The 10,567-nt window shown below is 39.1% G+C and overlaps 1 protein-coding gene across 1 annotated transcript in view; it reads left to right on the forward strand.

The window, feature by feature from the left end:
* LOC117037646 (zinc finger protein 709-like) overlaps positions 1-10,567 on the forward strand; it is a 58,314-nt gene that overhangs the window by 39,790 nt on the left and 7,957 nt on the right. The gene's annotated exons all lie outside the window — the stretch shown is intronic.

Raw genomic sequence — 10,567 nt, forward strand, 5'->3', positions numbered from 1 at the left:
TTTCCACGACATGGGTGGAGTTTATGGCCAGTTTGTGTTTCAGCCTCTCCTACCTGCTTGGATGTGGATTTTCCCTCATTCACCCAAGATGTAGAAGTTACTCAGCTAGTTTTGGGGGGTTTTATTTCAAGGAAATTGTTTTCTATGTAGCTGTAGATTTGGTGTATCTGTGGGAGAAGGTGAGTTCAGGTCCCTCTTACACCACCATTTTGAACTGAGTATGTACTTTATTTGGCTGCTTTAATTTGCTCTTTTTATTGTTTTCTCAGAGAGATGCTTACATTGTTGATTATAGATTATTCTTTTTGTTTAATTTATTTGTTCAGTGCTATAAATTTTCTTCTAGGCACTACTTTTACTGCATCAGACAACCTTTGATAGGTTCTGTCTTCATTTCACTTACAGATGGTCCCCAACTTAAAATTTTTCAGCTCTACAGTGGTGCTCAAGTAATACCCATACAACCATTCTATTTTTTTACTTTCAGTACAGTATTCACTAAATTACATGAGCTATTCAACACTTTATTATAAAACATGCTCTGTGTTAGGTTATTTTGCCAAACTGTAATGTAAGTGTTCTGAACACGTTTAAGGTAGGCCAGGCTAAGCTTTGATGTTTAGTAGGTTAGGTGTATTAAATGCATTTTAGACTTATGATATTTGCAACTTAACGATGGGTTTACTGTGACTACACTATAAGCCAGGGAACACGTGTAGATCAAAATAAGTTTTGATTTTTCTAGAGAATTCTTTGATCCTGTGTGTGATTAGAAGTGTTGTTTAATTTCCGTGTCTTTAAGGGTTTTCCAACTATTTTCCTGTTACTTATTTCTATATTAATGCCACTATGTTCTGAGAGCATAGTTTGTATGATTTCTGGGGTTTTTTTGTTTTGTTTTGTTTTCCTTTTTGTTTTCCTTTTTTTTGTTTTTTTAATTTGTTGGGGTGACAATTGTTAGTGAACTTACATAGATTTCAAGTGTACACTTCTGTATTACATCATCTATAAATCCCATTGTGTGTTCACCACCCAGAGTCAGTTCTCCTTCCATCACCATATATTTGATCTCCTTTACCCTCATCTCCCACCCCACACACCCCCTTACCCTCTGGTAACCACTAAACTATTGTTTGTGTCTATGAGTTTTTGTTTCTCATTTGTTTGTCTTGTTCTTTTGTTGTTTTTGGTTTATATACCACATATCAGTGAAATCATATGGTTCTCTGCTTTTTCTGTCTGACGTATTTCGCTTAGCATTATATTCTCGAGATCCATCCATGTTGTCACAAATGTTCCTATATCATCTTTTCTTACCTCCGAATAGTATTCCATTGTGTATATATCCCACAACTTCTTTATCCATTCATCTATCGAAGGACATTTTGGTTGTTTCCATGTCTTGGCCACCGTAAACAAAGCTGTAATGAACATTGGAGCACACGTGTCTTTATGTATAAATATTTTCAGATTTTTTGGGTAGATACCCAGGAGAGGGATTGCTGGGTCATATGGTAATTCTATTCGTAATTTTTTGAGGAACCTCCACACTGCCTTCCATAACGGCTGCACCAGTCTGCACTCCCACCAACAGTGGATGAGGGTTCCTTTTTCTCCACAGCCTCTCCAACACTTGTTACTATTTGTCTTGTTGATGATAGCCATTCTGACTGGGGTGAGGTGATACCTCATTGTGGTTTTTATTTGCATTTCTCTGATGATTAGTGATGTTGAGCATTTTGTCATGTCTATTTGCCATTTGTATGTCCTGTTTGGAGAAATGTCTCTTCAGGTCCTCTGCCCATTTTTCAATTGGGTTGTTTGTTTTTTTGTTGTTGAGTTTCATGAGTTCCTTGTATATTTTGGATATTAGCCCCTTATCGGAGGCACTGTTTGCAAAAATCTTCTCCCATTCAGTTGGTTGCCTCTTTATTTTGTCGATGGTTTCTTTTGCTGTGCAGCTTTTAAGTTTCATATAGTCCCATTTGTTTATTGTTCTATTTCTTTGAAAGATGTCATTAGGATTTTGATGGGGATTGCATTAAATCTGTATATTTCTTTGGGTAACTTGGCCATTTTAATTATGTTGATTCTTCCATCCATGAACACGAAATATGTTTCCATATCTTTGTTTCTTTTTCAGTTTCTTTTAATTGTGTCTTAGTTTTCAGTGTATAGGTCTTTCACATCCTTTAAATTTATCCTAGGTATTTTATTTTATTTATTTATTTTGTTGCAATTGCAAATGGAATTTTTTTCTTTCTGAAATTTCATTGCTAATATATAGGAATGCAATGGATTTTTGTACATTGATTTTTGTATCTTTCAACTCTATTGTGTTTATTTATTGTATTGGTAGAGTCTTTAAGATTTTCTATATAAAGAATCCTGTAATCTGCAAAAAGTGACGGTTTTACTTCTTCATTCCCAATTTGGATGCCTTTTATTTCTTTCTCTTTCCTGATTGCTCTCGCTAGGACTTCAGTACTATGTTGAATAACAGTGGTGAGAGTGGGTATCCTTGCCTTAGTCCTGATCTTAGAGAGAAAACTTTCAGTTTTTCACCATTTATTATGTTCAGGTACTTTCCTTCTATACCCATTTTATTGAGTGTTTTAAATATAAATAGAGACTGTATCTTGTTAAATGCTTTTCTGCATCTATTGATGTGATCATACGATTTTTATCTTTTATTTTGTTAATGTGTATCACATTGATTTGCATATGTTGAACCATCTTTGTGCCCCTGGAATGAATCCCATTTGGTTGGGATGTATTATCTTTTTAATGTATTGTTTTATTCGACTTGCTAGTATTTCGTTTAGGATTTTTGCATCTATATTCATCAGATATATTGGTCTGTAGTTTTTTTTGTGTATGTGTGTCCTTGTCAGGTTTTGGTATCAGGGTAATGTTGGTCTCATGAGGTAGTTAGGAAGTATTGCCTCCTCTTCAATTTTTTGGAAGAGTTTGAGAAGGATAGATACTAAATCTTCTTTGAATATTTGGTAAACTTCACTAGTGAAGCCATCTTGTCATGGACTTTTGTTTTTCGGGGAGATTTCTGATGACTCAATTTTCTTTCTTTGATCAGTCTACTTAGATATTCCAATTCTTCATAATTCAGTCTAGGAAAGTTATGTGTTTCTAAGAACTTGTGCATTTCTTCTAGGTTATCAAATTTGGTGGCGTATAGTATTCTTATATAGTCCTTTGTATTTCTGTGATGTTTATTGGTAACTTCTCTTTAATTTCTGATTGAGTCTAGCCAGAGGTTTGCCAATTTTATTAATCTTTTCAAAGTACCCCAGCACTTTGTTGCATTAATTTTATTCTATTGGTTTTTTTTCTATTTTGTTTAATTCTGCTCTAATTTTTATTATTTCCTTCTTTCTACTGACTTTGGGCTTTCTGTGTTCTTTTTCTGGTTCTTTAAAAGTTGAAATGTTAGATTTTATTTGAGGTCTTTACTGTTTCTTACGGTAGGCCTGTAATGATATAAACTGCCTTATTGCCATTTTTGCTATACCCAAAAAATTTTGGTATGTCGTATTGTCATTCTCATTTGTCTCAGTATCTTTTGATCTGTTTATTTCTTCTTTGACCCAGTTGATGTTGACTGTCGTGTTGTTTAATCTCCATATATTGTGGGTTTTCCTGCTTGCTTTTTTGTAGTTGATTTCCAGTTTGAAAGCATTGTGGTCAGAGAATATGCTTGGTTGCTTTGTATCTTAAATTTGTTGGGATTTGTTTCTGTCCCAACAAATGGTCTATCCTTGACAATGTTCCATCTGCACTAGATAATAATGTATAATCTGGTGTTCAGGGATGAAAACCTCTGTAAATATCAATTATGTCCATTTGGTCTAATGTGTTATTTAAGGCCTATATTTTCACATTGATTTTCTGTTTGGGTGATTTATCCATTGCTGTCAATGGGGTATGTAAATCCTCTACTATAATTGTATTGTCATCAGTTTCTCCCTGTAGTTGTGTTAGTAGTAGTTTTGTATATTTTGGTGCCTCCACCTTGGTTGTATGTTTGTGTGTCTGTGTGTGTGTGTGTGTGTGTGTGTGTGTGTATACATAAATGTTATGTCTTTTTGATGTACTGTTCCTTTTATAATGATAAACTGTCTACCTTTGTCTCGTTATGTTTTTTTGTTTGTTTATTTTTAAAGATTTTATTGGGGAAGGGGAACAGGACTTTATTGGGGAACAGTGTGTACTTCCGGGACTTTTCCAAGTCAAGTTGTTGTCCTTTCCATCTTAGTTGTGGAGGACGCAGCTCAGCTCCGGGTCCAGTTGCCATTGTTAGTTGCAGGGGCGCAGCCCACCATCCCTTGTGGGAGTTGGGGAGTTGAACCGGTAACCTTCTGGTTGAGAGCCCATGCTCCAACCAACTGAGCCATCTGGCCACCCGGGAGCTGAGCGGCAGCTCATTGACTTCATTCTAGTTGTGGAGGGCGCAGCTCACTGGCCCATGTGGGAATCGAACCAGCAGCCCCGTTGCCCAGAGCTCGTGCTCTAACCAACTAAGCCACCAGTCCGCCCCCTCATTGTTTTTTTATCTTGTAAATCTATTTTGTTAGATATAAGTACAGCTACACCTGCTTTTTTCTGGATGCCATTTATTTGCGGTATCATTTTGCACCTCTTCATTTTGAGTCTTTGTTTCTTCTTGCAGCTGAGATGTGTTTCCTGCCAGCAGCATAGAGTTGGGTTTTGTGTTTTGATGCAACCTGCTTCTGTGCCTTTTAATTGAGTTCTGTCCATCTGTATTTAGGGTGATTCTTGATATGTGAGGATTTCATATAGCCATGTTATCTTTTGTTTTCTGGTAGTTCTGTGTCTCCATTGTTTCTTTTCTCTTTGTTTCTGTCATTTTAGTTTGGTGGTGTTCTGTGATTGTTTTTCTCTGTTTCTTCTTTTTTTTTTAATGTTCTGTATCTCAGTTCCAGATTTTCTGTGTGTGGTTACAAATAAGTCTATGTAAAAGAAAGCTTTACTATATACAGTAGTCCTTTTTCTTCTGATTGCATCTTTTCTCCATTCCCCTGTGCAAGTTGAGCCATTTAGCCCACCTTTATGTTTTTGTTGTCACAAATCACCCCTTTTATGCTGTGTGAGTTCACTTCCAACTTAACTACTACATTCTCTCTTTTTTTAATGTTTTTGCTTCCTTTAACCTTTATGTTGTTTAAGTGTTTAATAGCATTCTGAACAAGGGTTGTAATTTCCTGCTTTTTTATGTCTGTCAGTCATCTTACTCATAGTTTTGTATCCTTTGTTATTTTTGTTTCAGGTAGGAGAGCACTTTTCAGTATTTCCTGTAATGCAGGTCTATCTAGTGATGGTAAATTCTCTCAGCTCCTGTGTGTCGGGAACAGCCTTTATTTTTCCTTCATATCTAAAGGATAACTTTGCTAGAAAAATTATTCTTGCCTGGTGATTTCTTGCTTTCAGTTATTTGAGTATTTGATTGCACTCTTTCCAGCTTGTTTTTGCTTTAAAAAAAATCTAATTATAATCTAATGGTATTTCTTTTAAAGGTTGCTGTCTTTTACCTGGCTGCCTTGAGAATTCTTTGTCATTCGTTTTTGACAGTTTTAACATGTGCCTTGGAGGCCTTTTTGGATTGAAATAGTTAGGTATTCTGTTAGCTTCTTGGATTTGAGTACTCAGTTCTCTCCATAGGTTTGGGAAGCTCTCATCAATTATTTGTTTGAATTAGCTTTCTGTTCCCTTCACCCTCTCTTCTCCTTCTGGAATACCCATTATTCTTATATTTTTCTGATAGAGTCTGTTCTCAGAGTTCTTTTTTTCCTTCTTACAATTCTCTTCTTCCATCTGAGTCATTTTTAGATTCCTATCTTTGGCATCACGTCTTTCCTCCACCTGGTCTGCTCTATATACTAAGTTCGCTACTTCATTCTGCATGTCTTTAATTGAGTTCTTCAGCTGCAGTATTTCTATTTGGTTCTTTTTTTTTTTTAAGTTTATTTAGTTATTTATTTCCCCCCCTGCTCCTGCCTCCCCCCCCCCCCCCCACTCCAGTTCAAGCTGCTGTTTCTCAGTCTAGCTGTGTAGGACACAGCTCCCTGGCCATGCTGGTATGATGAGCCTTGCGCTCCCCGCCCCTCGGCTGTTGCCAGTCATTGGTGGGCCGCTCACAGCAGCTCTCGCGGGCTGCCGGCCACTCATGCTGGCCGCAGGCCGCTCATGGCGACACACGGTAGCCCGCGGCAGCACTCAGAAGCCCACAGCAGCTCACGCCAACCTCTGGCTGCTCACAGCAGCCCAGCTCCAGGGAGAGTTGTTGTTCACAGTCTTAGCTGTAGAGGGCGCAGCTCACTGGCCCATGTGGGAATTGAACCGGTGACCTCAGCGTTAGGAGCATGGCGCTCCAACCACCTGACCCACCGGGCCAGCCCTTTTTGGTTGTTTTTTATAGTTTCAATCTTTTTAGTAAAGTATTCCTTGTGTTCATTGATTTTATTTCTGAATTCACTAAACTGCCTTTCTGAATTTTCTTGTATCTCAAGTTTTTTTTTTTCTTTAGAACTCCAATCTTGAATTCTCTGCCATTTAAGTCATATATTTCCATGTCCTTAAAAATGTTTTTTCTGGAGGTTTTTTCATTTTCTTTCTGAGCTTCTTGTTATCTGGGTTATGCTTGGTATTTAATGGATTACTTTTCTGCCTAGACACAGATCGGAATGAGATCTGTTGTGGGGGATTGAGAATTTTATGATACTGTATGCACAATAAAATGTGCATACAAGCTGTCCATTCATTTCCTTTGCTGTGTAGTCTGGCATTGGGATTGGTAGCTTTGTGGTTCTTTGAGGCGATGTTGTGAGCAATCTCAGCACAGTAAGATTTGTTGCACATCAGTTGCACTTCAAACTCCTTGACAGTGTGGACTAGGAACTTCCAAAACCCACTGGGCATCACGTGCTTTGTTTTCTTGTTAGCTCCCATAACCAACGTTGGACATCAAGATCTGGCCTTTGAATCTTTTGTGCACCTTATTGTCAATGCCTCTGGGTTTCCATAACTTATGCTTAATTTTGACATATCAGCCTGGTGCTAGATGAACTTCTTGGTCCTCTTTTTTACGATCTTGGGCTTCACCAGGGGTCTGAGGGCAGCCATGATACTGAGGAGGAGATGGCTGCCACCTGCATAGGCAGCCCAAGAAAGAGAGCTGCAATCTGTTTTAGTTTTAGTTTTGTTTTATTGGGGAATATTGGGGAACAGTGTGTTTTTCCAGGACCCATCAGCTCCATGTCAAGTTGTTGTTTTTCAATCTAGTTGTGGAGGGCGCAGCTCACTGGCCCGTGGGGGGCCCGAACCGGCAACCTTGTTGTTAAGAGCTCACGCTCTAAACAACTAAGCCATCCAGCCGCCCTGAAATTTGGTTTTTTGAAAGTATCTGATACTTCACTATCTTGAATTGATTTGTAGATGTCTTCTTTTGCTTTCCAGTAGGTGGTGCTGAAGTGCAAGTGTTTATTGTCTCTCAAATGCACTGCAGGGGTTTCCAGGATCTCTGTGGGATGGTGTCACCTGGCTGTGGAAAATACCCATAGTCCCTGGGGGTGAGGGGGTATCCCCTCTGTGACCAGGTCACCTTGGTCTTAGGGCTCCACCCCCATGGGGCAATGTGGTAAGCAGTGGGACTCAGGGTGCACAAGTGCTCAGCGCTGCCTCATGCAACTAGATGCTGCCAGCAGTGCTGTACTACGTGAGGTATCCCAGTTGCTTCCACCTGCTCTGCTGTGATGGGAGGTGGCAGGATGGGTGGGGAAACGCTGGTTCCTGCATTTGTGGCTTTGTTCTCCTTCCAGTAATGGCAGACCTCAGCCACACCTCTGTATCTCCACCCCTGTAACTGGGTATAGTATGTGCCTGCCCCTCAGGGAGAAATGTTTCTGTCCCTGCAGTCTTCAGGGCTGCCAAGAGTGTATTCTGTAACCCAACACTTTTGCTATTACAGAGTCCCCTGGGGCTACTTTGCTGGGAGGGTGAGGGGAGGCGGCTACACAACTGGGGCTTTGTTTTCTGCCTAGTAATGGTGGCTGCTGAACCACATCTGCCACACCTTTGTGTTCCATCTCTGCCCCTGTATGGGTTCAGCTACAGTGTGTATCTGCTGTAACCTGACTCCACCCCACTCTCAATCCTCTGGAGCCTCAGTGAGCACTGAGCTGAGCCTGTGCACCTATCTCTGTCGTTCCCGTTTGCTCAAAGACGCCCACCTTCAGAAGTGTTAATGTGAGGAAATCTCAGACCTCTTTGTGTGTTAAGCAGGGAATCCTTTGTGGGGGAGGGGAATTATAATTGTGCAACTTGTTAACATCAAAGGGAGAGACTTGGAGGACATCTTACACTGCATGCTGCTTATGTCACCCCTAAACCAGTTGTTTGACGGTGCTGTTCAATTCAACTACAGTCATGCACCACATAACATTTGGTCAACGACGGAGTTCATGTATGACAAGTGGTCCCATTGGAGCTAAAAAACTCCTATAGCCTAGTGACATAGCTGTCGTAATGTTGTAACATGATACATTACAGTTATAATCGCCTAGAGTAGTCAGTACAGTAAGACTGTACAGGTTTGTAACCTAGGAGGAACAGGTTATACCATGTAGCCTAGGTGTGTAGTAGGCTGTACCATCTAGGTTTGTGTAAGTGCACTCTAATGTTGAAACAACGACATCACCTAATTACACATTTCTCAGAACATACCCCTGTTGTTAAGCAACGTGTAACTGACTGCATGTCTTTCCTGATTTTCTGATTGTTAATGATATTCCTGATTTCAGTGACTTTCCTGATTTTCAATGACTTGGTTAGAGATCTGATTACAATGCGATTGACAAAAGAAATTTGCTTTTCTGTGCAACACTCAACATGCTAAGGTAACATCTAGAACAGCAAATAAAAACATATCAGGATGTTTTAGATCTTTAGAAGCTTTATATAATTTCTACAACATACTATTTTAGTAACAATAATACTCATGGTAACATCTAGAACAGCAAATAAAAACATATCAGGATGTTTTAGATCTTTAGAAGTTTTATATAATTTCTACAACATACTATTTTAGTAACAATAATACTCGCATTACAAATACATTATTCCTTATTTTACAATGCTTCCCATGTAATATTAGCATAGCAAATAGGCCTAAATAGTTTAATTTCCCGCTTTTATAAAGAGAGAAATATACCATTTGAAATGTTTCAAGAATTCCCTTAAAAAATCTCAGGTTAAGAAAAATACTCTAATATTTGAAGTTCTAATATTTTGATGTTTGGGGAAGTTTGTCAAACATCAAAAGCTTTTAAAACGCTTGGTCAAGTAGGATCATAGGTCACTGTGAAACAATACTTGGTTATCCATTTAATCATGGTGACAGTTCAAGACTTCCTAGGCAAATACAGAAAATTACATAGTCGTAAGCAAAATGTAATTCTTTTAATTCAGAGAGTGCCAAAAAAAGCATACACATTTAAAGAAAGGGAAAAACTGTATTAAAATTGTAATACTCAATATATACCGATAACAAAAGACGAATACAAGTCACACTTGACTTCTGCAATTACAAGAGGTGCTCAGAGTGGTTACCATCAGCGTCCAGACTCTTCTGATTATGGCGAACACTGTTTGGTAGACTTCTGTGGCGAGCGTGTAAACCGTTCCAACACAGCAGCAGAAGCAGCAGGACTTGTTGCTGTGTGAGGCCCCCCGGATCTTCCCTTGTGCTCATCACACATAGCACCACGTGTCTCAGACTTATCACGGATGTGAGCAGTTGTTAGGCGTGTTGGAGGCTCTCACGCCTCCATTGTCATTGTACTTCCACCACATTCTCAAATTTCAAATACTACTTCAAAATGGCCTTGCGCCTCTAACGACAACCGTGCTTCTGCCATTTTCTTTGACTGCCTGTCACATGGTGACGCTAGCATTTGTTTCATAAACGCCATCTTTTGAACGAACATCATACTACACTTTGCTACCGTAATTCATTTCAACTTCAAAAAGTATCTAATACATAGATAACAGCTCTTAAAATATGTATGTATTTTTTTGGCACCCCCAGTATTGGTTTACCTAAGCAGTGAAAAACCTGATGATACAGAGCACAGGAAATCATTTTAATGAAACATAAAATCTTTGCTTTTGCTTTATAATCTCTTATTAAGAGCATACCAGTTGTACAGGAAAACTGTCCTTCTAGTGTTAAGGTCCGGAATTGTCCCCCTCAGACAGACAGAGAACCCGCACAATAATGCAAGTCACACAGCGAGGTTTATTTCCAGCCAGCTGGGGTCCGAGTCTCTGCCCGACGCAGCGGGTTTTAACAAGGACCCCCAACACTTAAAGCCAAGGGGTTATATAGCATTTTCAAGGCTTTCCATAGCTTCAGAGAGTACTAGATAAACTTACAGGACTTACATAGCTTCAAAGAGTATAAGATTTACTACAGGACAAGGAGACCAGGAGTATAAGATAAGCTACAGAACTTGCATAGCTATAAGGAGTATAG

The sequence above is a fragment of the Rhinolophus ferrumequinum genome, chromosome 18, assembly GCF_004115265.2.
Source record: "Rhinolophus ferrumequinum isolate MPI-CBG mRhiFer1 chromosome 18, mRhiFer1_v1.p, whole genome shotgun sequence".
Taxonomy (NCBI): domain Eukaryota; kingdom Metazoa; phylum Chordata; class Mammalia; order Chiroptera; family Rhinolophidae; genus Rhinolophus; species Rhinolophus ferrumequinum.